Genomic DNA, 11212 nt, shown 5'->3' on the forward strand with positions numbered 1-11212 from the left:
TTATACAACGGCTTGTAGACGTTGGTGTAGCATTTATAAGTTTACGTAAACGCACAATATCGCCGCTGACGTCGTGCCTCCTAACAGTGGTGCCAAAATAAGGGAATAAAAGCAGCTGTTGACCTTAAATTCACAGAACAAAAAAGAAAAAAGAACGAAGGAAAGTCGGCCTCGCTACTAATTAGGCGCATCCAACACATGCGTCAAACAAAGGTGGCTGTATTTGATGCAACCATGCCTTTCCACAGCAATTTTTCAGTCTTGTCACAGAGGCTCTTTCGAGCAAACGCACCAAAAATAACTGATGCCCATTTCGAGCACCAACTATTCTTCAAAGCGAATTCCATGGAAATTGTCGGACCAAATGAAGCACGTGCCAATTTAGACATGGTCGCGGCTCTGTAATAGCGTGGTAACGTAAAAGTAACTCGTTACTATCTAGTAACGGGAACGCGTTCCTTTTCTTACTTCGGTAACGTATTTAGTTCCTTTTTTTTATGGTAACGAGTAACGGTATTTAGTTCCTTTTTTTCGGTAACGTGTACAAGTCTGGCCAAGGCTCAAAAATGTCGAAAGAAGCCGGCACAGGCTGAAAAATGTGAGAGGGTAAGCGCGCACGCAGCCCTCCCCCCGCCGGTAATCACGTGGACAACCCTCCGCACACGCGCCACGCGGGGAAAAATACGCGCAGGGCTCAGGGAAGGGGTGCCGTAGTTTCTCACCCATGTTGTTTCTCAACCACTACATACTACTCTCCTGTAACGTGGCGTGCACGCCGAGAGAAAAATTACCGATCATGGTGCACAATCTGGCCTACGATTTGGCCGGACTGCTGCGGGAATTTCACCTTCTCGGGTGGAAGCGAGCACCCTTCATCGTTGCCAGTTCCATGAAAAAAATTCGATCGTTCGAAATTGGCACCTTCCTATTCAGAGATACCATGCAGTACCTAAATTCGTTGCTGGGAGAGCTCGTGGAAACCGTCAAATTCATGGGGTGCGCAGAGGCGTTCCAGTGCCTCAAGCAGCTATTTGGAAACGACTACGAAATTCTGCTTCGTAAAGGTGTATTCCCGTACAGCAACGTTAATTCTTTCGCGGTGTACAACGAATTGGCTCTGCCGGCATAATCTGCCTTCCGAAATGTTCTCACGGGGGAGGATATAAGCGAGGTATGCTACCAGTATGCGCTGCAAGTATTTGAACATTTTGGATGCTCGAATCTGGGGGATAATAGCGCATTGTACCTGAAAAAGGATGCCCTATTACATGCTGATGTAATGCAGCACTTCCGACGACTGTGCTACGACGCGCGCGGATTGGAATTGCTTCATTGTGTTTCTCTGGAGTCCTATTCGTGGCAATGCGCTCTAAATTACACGCAGGCAAAATTGGAGTTAATCATCGACGAGGAGATGTACACAACCATCGAATCGGGTGTTACAGGGGTGAACAGGGGCGGGCTCTGTCAGCGAGCAGGCGTCATTTGCGGGTAACAACCCTCTGTGTACTGGCTATGATCCCGATAAAGAGGAGGTGTACATATCAAACATAGATTGGAACAATCTTTACGGATTCAGTATGGTAAAGCACCTCCCCGTCGGCGATTTCGAGTGAGTCGAGGATTTTAGCTCTGTGGATTTTTTGCGTCACCCTACGGATTCGGAGGTGGGGTACGTGTATGTGTGCGACTTGGAGTATCCAAAATCTATCCACGCTCTAACGCGGTACTTCCCCCTGGCTCCCGAGAAGGCTGTAGTCCCGGAGGAATGGCTCTTGCCATTCCAGCGAGGGCTTCTCGAAGAATTAATGTATCAGCCAGCTAACAGCAAAAAGCTGTTGCTGACGTGCAAGGACAAGGTCGAGTACGTCGTTCATTACGCACTACTCACACTTTATTGTAGATTGGGCATGAGGGTGACAAAAATTCACCGAATCCTAAAAGTTCGTCAGGCACCATTCCTGCGTCCCTACATTGAGGACAATGTTGCCAGGCGCGCTGCCTCGGGCACGACATTCGAAAAAAATTTCTATAAAATCTCAAATAATGCGGTCTTTGGAAGAACGCTTTTAAATAAATTTAACATGAGGGATATTCGAGTAGCCTTCGATGAGGAGACGGCGAGTCGTCTCACGCATGCCCGGGCAACATCTTAGCCATCAGAGAGCGGCACGTAGTACCCATGCGGTTCGGCATTAACCTAGACAGGAACGCTACTGGATCAGTGAGCACGTGCCTTCACTCGCTGGACGTGAGCGACAGCTACGAAGATATCCAGTGCACGTAGAAGTGCCAATTCACAGAGGACGTAAATTTTCTTAGCCGCTGTCCCGGAGACCTCTACATGATCCGTCGCTTCCGCGGAACCATGGCCAGCATCAAAGGAATCAAAGTCTCCAAGATTGCCATGCTTTTTCTCAAAAATGTACTCAGTAATCGCTGAAACGTATTTTTCCCTGTCTGTTTTGATCGCGTAAAGCTATCTGAGTTACAGATGCATAATTGGGTTAGAACCATCTAAAGCCACTGCCGAGCGACACGCGCACCATCTGGCGGGCGCTAGTGAAGGCTATGTTCAGTAGGCGCCCATCGGTGGGCTTATCATGGGGACGGCCAATGAGGGGGCTTAGAACATGTGGAGAAGAGGAGTAATCGGGATGAGTAGGCTTAGAATGAACCAATCAGTGGAGCTGGCTAATTAGCGTAGAGGCTCAGCGATAGGCGTGGATCACCGTTATGTGGGCGGAGCCAAGTAATTAGCACAAAGGGGCAAAGCTATGGTGAACCAATCAAAGATCGGTAGGCTTAGCATGGGCCAGCCAACAAAGTGGGTGGAGCCAAACTACCTGTGGCTTAGTAAAACTGCCTTCACAACATTGCCATGCCAGAGTCATTCGCAGCAAGCTTTCGGAATGTATCTTCCAACTGGCAGGTGTTGGTAGATTGAAAATGAGACTGGTTTTTGAAATTAAAGGGTCTCTGACCAGAACCTGGTCAATGTCTGTTTGTATGGATAACGAACCTACATGGTGCCTCCAAGTTACAACTGAAACGTTTCGTCTCTGCGGAGCCGCCAACTATTCCAAACAAGGAGCCGAAAAGCGGTTTCGATTTCTGCCCTCAACTCGTGCGATCAGCGCAAAACTCTAGCTATTATGCAGTGGTTTTCCCATGTGTATGACGTCAAACGCCCGCGACGTTTATTGGTGGAAAGTCCACACCGGAAGTTCGGGTGGTTCCCGCAACTTCCGTATTGCTGGGTGCATTTTCAATATGGACGCGGAAGCACAGCGGAGTCGACAAGTCAGCTTTCCAGCTACCTTTCAGCAGCTGAGAGGTACCTGCTACGTGCAGCAGAGTTTGGAGGCCTTGCTTTTGAAATGTTGAGCCGGGAATCGACTTCAGCATGAAGAGGAAGTTCCAACGACAGACTGTTAGATGAGCTTTCAGCATCCATCACGATGAAGCACATGAACAGTTTGTGTAAATTTCATGCTTGACAGCGCCGTGTAACGGCGACATGTGACGGGGCCGGAGTGGTTCATTGCATAATAATGCCGAAAGAAGTCGAGTGCTTATGTTGCAAGGAGCTGCTCTCAAAGTAGCATATTTAGAACTTCGAGGGCAGCACGAACCTAGCGCTCATATTCACAAGTAAGAGGCGTACGTGTGTCATGCTGGTTGGTTTCAATACAAAATAGTTTTTCTGAACTTTTCGTTATTGTTCGTCACTTATTCAGAAAGAGTGCAGCTGAATTAATACTCGGCGTCCTACTAGCTTTAGCTTTGTTCAAAGCTTGCGTGTCTCATATAGGAAATAGATACACTACATACCAACAGTTCGTGAGATGGATGTTGCACAAACTTGAAAAAAGAAAAAAAACAACAACAAGAGAATCGTTATACCAGTCTGCGCGGTGAACAGAATACGCAAAGCCTTTCCCATAGTAACTACTACATGCTTTAAATACCCAAGACACTAGGTGGAAGTACCCCCTACAGGGGGTGCCCTTGCAATTTCAGCTGTAGACACATGTCGGTAATGATGCAACTATAATAATGACCCCCCTCCCCCCGAACTTTTTTCAACACTCCTCCATGCTTGGGATTCTGGATAAACCACTGTGCTGACCCCTGACACAAAGCACCATCTCATCAGCCTGCTCCGCCTGATAAGAATTTCATTGGGCTCTCAATTCCACCACAGACACAAATCCAATCCTGTTCTGACGCACCCTTTTGTCCACCCACTCAGTCAATATGTTGTAAGTGTTGTTTGAACTCTTACTGTCTGATAGCACCCAAATAGTATTGTTTAAGCACCTCAAGTATTTTAATGATCGTTATGTGGAAGTAAATCAGACTGTTATGCAGGTTACCCTGTGTGTGACCTCGGTTCCTGCTCTGTCCTCCAGAAGTGCTCACTACACAAGTTGACTATCGAAAACCTCAATCTTCCATGCATGATGTAAAACCCCAGTTCGCTTGCTTCCTAGCCATTTTTTCATTCTCAATCTTCCTTTTGTGTGCAAAGTGCACACCCAGTTCGAGTAGGATATTGACCTTGAGGAACCAAGCTTTGTATCTTGGGCTGCTCAAATGCTCAAATAGGCATGTTTTAGTCAGAGATGATGTAACATGAAATGTGGTTCATATAGTTTATTGTGGCACTCAGATATTATCTTCATAATATGTCTGCAGAGATTGCTCCAAAATAGCATATGTGATGCAGCGTTATACATTATTGGGCTTCTGGGAAAAATCATGATTCACCTGATACAGACGGCAGCCTTTGTAACGGTGTCTGACACATTTTTAGCAGCCACTGTACTATGAAAGTATCACGAAGTTCTTCATTTAATTTGTTTACTTAAAGATCCTTGTGAAGGGATTTACAAAAATGCGGGAGGTTTTTTTATCCAAAAAAGACAATTACCAAAATGATGTACACAAAATTCGTTCACTCACCACAAAGAAATTCATTCGATCTGAAAACGATCATAGCACTTGGAAATAAATGACGATACATTTTGTTCTGATGCTATGTGGGCAGGAACGTCATTCCAGTTTGACACCATCAGCTGGTGCGGAGAGTAGAGGAATTTTTTTGTTTGTGTAGGTGGAGCAAGTACTTTGTGCGGGTCATCAAGTCTTGGAAGTAACTTGTGAGGGGATTGACAGTAAGTGGGGTGGGGAGGAGTGTAACTGTAGTATAACTTATGAAAGAATGCCAGGCCTGATACCTTTCATCTGGTAATCAAAAGGAGTAAGAAAGAGTTTGGCTTTAATGGCTGAGACGCTGGAAAAAGGATGATAATCACGAGCAACAAACCGTGCGGTTCTGTACAAATTCTACTTTGTCGATTAAGAGATGTTGGGATGGGTTCCAGATTGCAGAGGCATATTCCAGTTCTTTTGAACATGGCAGTTGATGTTCTGAGACTGGAACACATAGAAAAGGCAAATACATACAAAGCATCAAGTGCCTAAGAAATGAATGATGAAAGAAGGCAGTCACTGGAAGGTTAGCCAGTAGTAGGACTTGAACCCACATCTTCTGTATTACCGATCCAGGGCCCTTACCAATTGAGCTAAGCTAACACGCCTCTCCAGTGACTTCCAAGGGTGCGGATGTACCCTAGGAATAAGTTTATGGGCAGGAGAACATTAGTCACTGTTATTATACAGGCATAGCTCTCTGTCCAGTATGATCACCGCAGAGCACATTTACACGAACTCACAGGCACAAAACTTGCATAATAAATATGAAATAACCTCAAACAGCTATTATATATAATAACTGGGACATGGAACTCCAATAGCAGATGGTCTGGCAGTACAACACAGGTAATCTTGCCATCACTATGCTTTCACTCAGCATTTTTCCCAAAATGCTGAAAATAAATCGATAGAATTACTGCAGTGAACTGCTCAATTTTTCACCTCAGATATATTTTAGCACTCTGTCTTTCATGTTTCAAAATATACATGCATCGAACCTGCAGAAGCTTGTGTGTGTAAGTAGAGTAACACATCTCATGTGCAACAGGCAGGTCGAAGTTGTATTGAGATATGTCAATTCCTTACGCGTGCTCACCACCTGTAGATTCCTTTAAAGGGAACAAAAAACTTTTTGTTAGTAACAACTTCACGCTATGTACCACATTTATAAAAGAAATTGGTCTCGTACCTGACGGACAACTGTCATGACCATTGCCAGATGTCTTCCTCTCCTGTTCCTTCGACTTCCATGAAGTCATTACCCTAACATTGTTAAAAAAAAGCCATATATATGCGATAACTGAGATATTACCACTATGAGCATACAGCAAATCACAACCACATAAATAAAATACACAACTGCACCGAGCTGTCCACATTTTCACACACACACACAAAAAAAAAATACATAACAGAGTGGACTGTCTCTAACAACACTTCAACAAGTTTGTGTAACTCTGTTTTGACTGGACACACAGGAAGGCCATTTCCAATCAGCTGAAAAATTTGTTCGGAAGAGGAACAGTTTCTGCTGATCTCTGGTAGTTGGTCCGTAGCAGTGGAACCTTGTAAGGTGGTACAGTGATAGATTTCATACCGTAATGGCAAGTGTTTGGGATGGCGCTGAAAGATCCTGAATTTGCAAGGCAATTTTGTGTAAATGTCTGATTTTCAAGTGAATGCTTTGTCTACTGTATTTTGCATGTCTTGAAGGAGCTGAGGGGCTGGATGGATGGATTGTATGGCACCCCTGGTGGGCCTCTTTGCAACGAGGGTCCAGCACATTGCACCTGTAGACAACCTGTAGACATGGTTGTCGTATACCAGGCTTTCTTTCTTTTTTTTTTTGTATCGTAGTTGCCCTCTGTGGTGTTTCCCCAGATTAGACAACAATAGTACAGCTTGGGGTAAACTAAGGATTTCAACTGCGTCGGTTTAGAATCCAGCACCCTTCTTTACTATGTGCAGTATGCTGCATATTATAAGGAAAACAAATAGAAGAAAACTTGTACCTGATCCCTGCCTTGTATTTCCAACATTTGGTTCCACATCTTGTCCAAGCAAGTCATGAACTACATTGGTGCGCACTGCTGTGACAATTATAATGTTACATCTAGATGCGGAATACACAGCTTCATTTTACGTACTGTGAATGTTGCTTACTGCATTGGCATAGCTGCATTCAACAACACTCGGAATTGTACAGTAATCTTTTGATTTAGTACGTAAACTTCAATTTTTCTTTAATCCGTATTTTTCTTTGTTGCGTAAATGGTCTCCTAACATCTGCATGCCACAACGTAATTCTCACAAGGAGAGTAATCACTGTATAAATTGTACAGAAGACACTAACCTCGTCACGTCCAGATGCAACAGTCTTGGAAGATAGATTCAAGGAAAGCACTGCGGACTGGTGTAGGCGGAGGTTCTTTGTACTCAAACTGAGGGGTCCGTCTCATAGTCTGCATTCTTCAAATACGATTGGCAAAATCCGCTGCCAACCATACGTGCCGCTGCGGTTGAACGCGCAGTATCGTACGGAACTGAATGCCCGCCGAGAAATCTCGCTTTGACGACACAACCGAGGCACGTCAAATGAAGTAAGGGCTGTACCTCGATAAATTGGTCGTTGTTCCAAAAGATATAAATAAGGAAAACTTGGAAATACACACACTACGCTAACGCAGTGAAATAGCGCGCTGGATCCCGATAGCTCATAGCCTCGTAGCTCCTCTTTCCACGGAAGTCGCTAATTGGATTATCGCAGTTATAAAACAGGTCGTAGATTTCGAAGTATATACATACTCTTTATTTCCAGACATTGTGACAACAGTATATCGGCGTAAAAATGTTGGTTCTTGCTGAAAGTTGTTGTCGTAGTGCTCGATCACGTGACAGCATTCTGCGCGCTGATTGCATGGGCGATTGACGTCATCCCAGTGCGATGACCAGATGAGTTTTCTATATATGCGTACGTTTTCTTGGTTTGACGCTAGGTGTGCCAGCGTCGGAGTGAACCGCGATGTTCAAAATTCGAGTTTACGAAAACTACGAGGTGTTGAGGCATGCATTTTCGTATGTGATGTTGCTTTTGTGTATTCTATCGGTAGCCACTGCGGAAAAGGCAGCTTCTGGTCAGAGCAGAGTGTCGAACCGAAACGTTTAACAGTCCGGTTCGGGTTTAGGTTCGGCAATAAGGGTTCGGATCCGGTTCAGGTCCAGAAGGCAGTTATAATGGTTCAAACCGGTTCAGGAACGATGGGTGCGAATGAAGCACAACAGGCAGGTTAAAAGAAGCTTCCGTGTGTGTGTGTTACAGTGTTTGAAGTGGGCAGGAAGGCGTCAGTGGTCGTTCAGGATTTTGAAAGAGTTTGTGCGACATGAAAGACAAGATTAGTACCGGTTACAAGAAGAGCATACCCATGAATTACTGGTTTGGGTTGACTTTCCCCGCACGTAGCTCAGGTCGCGGGGTTGTTAGCAGAATCTCATCAGGAATATCTGTCAACCAAGCCTGCTACCTTGGCCTAAGTCATTTAAGTAATTGAAATTATTCGTTACCAGTCAGGATCGCGAATACACGTTAATCAAATAACGACGCTTCATGGTTTGTAGTTGGATTGGAATGGTGCGATCGTGAGCTCGGGGACTTTATGTGTAAAGGGCACGTTATAGTGCCAGCGCTGACCGCCGCCGTGCTCGGCGCTAGCGTGAAGTCTCTGTGGAACAAAGACAAAGCAAGTGCAAACAGAGAGTTCGACTCATTTTAGACCCACTGGTGATTTTTAGATACTGTGTCAGTATGGTCGTTTTTGCTTCTTTTATTTTAAATCCACAAAGAAAGCCAACTTGGCATGTTCATTTCATTCTGACCAGCATGAGTGTGGCCGGTGCTTTACTTTCTAGTACCCTAGGCACGCGGCAAACTTCATGCTTTAAACGGAATGACAGTAACTTCACCTCCTGAGCAACCATCGTCCCGAATGACTGCGTTTTTTCAACACGACCCTGCTTTCAACAAGCCAGGAGAGAACGAAGCCACACAAGATCATAGTTGCTGAGGAGGTGAACTTACCGCCATTCCGTTTCATTAAGTGTGGCTAGAGTATAAGGGGCTTATGTAAGTTCACACGCGCACACGTTGGGAATTATGCTGCAGCGTTGTATACACGAATACGTGCTAGAGCTGAGCTCAGGTAGTTTGCTTTCGCAATGCATTACGTGCAAGAGAACAGAAGAAGAAAAAGAAAAATCGAAGGGGAGAATATTTGAAAGACCGAAGGTCGCACAGCCGACGACGTATACGTCGGTTGGTCCACGTATTGGTATTTATATACAGGATGCCTGCGATAACGGTAGAGATGATCTCGAAGACATAGCGCTGTCAAAGAAAAAGTGACAGGTTTTTGTTGCAAACGAACTGATCTTGAAATGCAGCGCCAGGACACCCTGTGTGTAGCTGACTCTGACTAGTATATTATTATAATATGTCACTTAATCACTACTACCCAAAACTGTCCCTAATGTCCTGTTGACCTTTAATTCTTATATATATTTATGTGTATGTCTTAGACGTTAGTAGTCCTGGCAGTTTTCAGTTACTATCTGTTGCTATTTCGTGACTCGAGAAGATCCAAATCATTCTTGCAGGGCACGACTTTTTCGGCCAGAAAGACGATGTCTACGAAGCTAATCAATGAAGAAAAAATACGAAAAATTGTTTTTGTGTTCATGCACAACATCTAAAGTTTCACACTTAATTCCGTGTGAACCGTTATTTGAACCGGAAACCGGTATTTTTTACCGGTTTAGTTCCGGTTCAGCTCCAAGATGGCGTCGACTCTTTCGGTTCGGTTCAGTTCCGGTTCAGCCAAAAATAACGGTTAATAACGGTTTTCGGTTCGGGTTCGGGTTCGGTTCGACTCTCTGGGTCAGAGACCCTTTAAGGTGAAATGTAGAAAAACTAAGGTGCAAACAACCTAATTTGTTTTTAAGGGTGTGGTATTACTTTCCACAATTCGTTATGAGTGATCTCTTGTTTTCGGTAATGGTGTACGCACTACTCAGCTTGTAACGCTGTAGCTCCAACAAAACTAGTACAGAAGAGGTCCGGACATTTTGAAAAGATTGACTCCTTATTTAGGAGTAACAGCTGAGCACAGGGAACAACACGTTTCTTTTTTTTTCACTCAGAGCACCTGGACTCCAGTCACCACGTAGGAGGTTCTCAATCAACAGGACTCCTTCTGTACGAGCTTGGTTGGAGTTTTAGTATCCCCCTTGAATCCCACCCAACCAGACACATCTGTGTCATTTTCTCAGTTTGGTTTTTACCTCTGTTCGCGGCACAGAAGTGATAGGGGTTGTGCAAAGTACTGTGACTGATCAACATCAGAAAAAATATGTGCCATTACGCGAGCAACTCATTTGATGTCAATAGACACTTCGCTTATATTGCAAAAAGCAGAGAATGAAAATGTATTTTATCCAAGGTGCCTCTAGTTTTGTCTTAACTTAATTGCGTTCAAACAGGTTCTCCTTCCGTTGTTTTCTGTGCATACCACAATGTGAAGAAATTTTTCCAAGTCACAGAAACTTTGTGAGGCAAGATAGACCAAGGGAAAGGGGTGAAGGAAGGTGTTAACGCTGGTGATGGACCTGATGTTCCTGGCTATCTGCCAAACTCAAAATAAGATTCAGGAATACGGCATTTGGATAACACAGACAGTTTACTAGCACTCTGGCATGATACATACAATGAATAAATGACTGAAAAGATATACCTAGCAATTTGGGTGATGAAGGGCCGAATGAGCTAAAGCGAGGGTCCAACAGACTCGTCGTACGATGAAAGAACTGACAACAGCACGTGGCGCGCGCTTATAAGCATGTACCGGCAGGTGAGGTGAGGCCGAATTGCACAGATTGGCTCTCACACGCCCACCTCTCACAAAATAATGAAATGGCCTCATTTCGTTATTACACTGAGGAAAAATGAAACGTTACAATAGCGTTAATGCAGAAGTTTAACAGTTTAAAATCGAAGCTGTTCTGAAACAGGATAAAACAAAAACAAAAGAGAACATGATTCATGCCAGGGCCCTTGGCAGAAGCATGCAGCATCTTTTGTCCTGAAATGCAGAACAACCTAAATTTAAGAGAGTTTAATAATCCACCCTCAAAGGAAGTATAGTAGAATCTCCTGATTCTA

Source organism: Ornithodoros turicata, chromosome 5, assembly GCF_037126465.1.
Source record: "Ornithodoros turicata isolate Travis chromosome 5, ASM3712646v1, whole genome shotgun sequence".
NCBI classification, from domain to species: Eukaryota; Metazoa; Arthropoda; class Arachnida; order Ixodida; family Argasidae; genus Ornithodoros; species Ornithodoros turicata.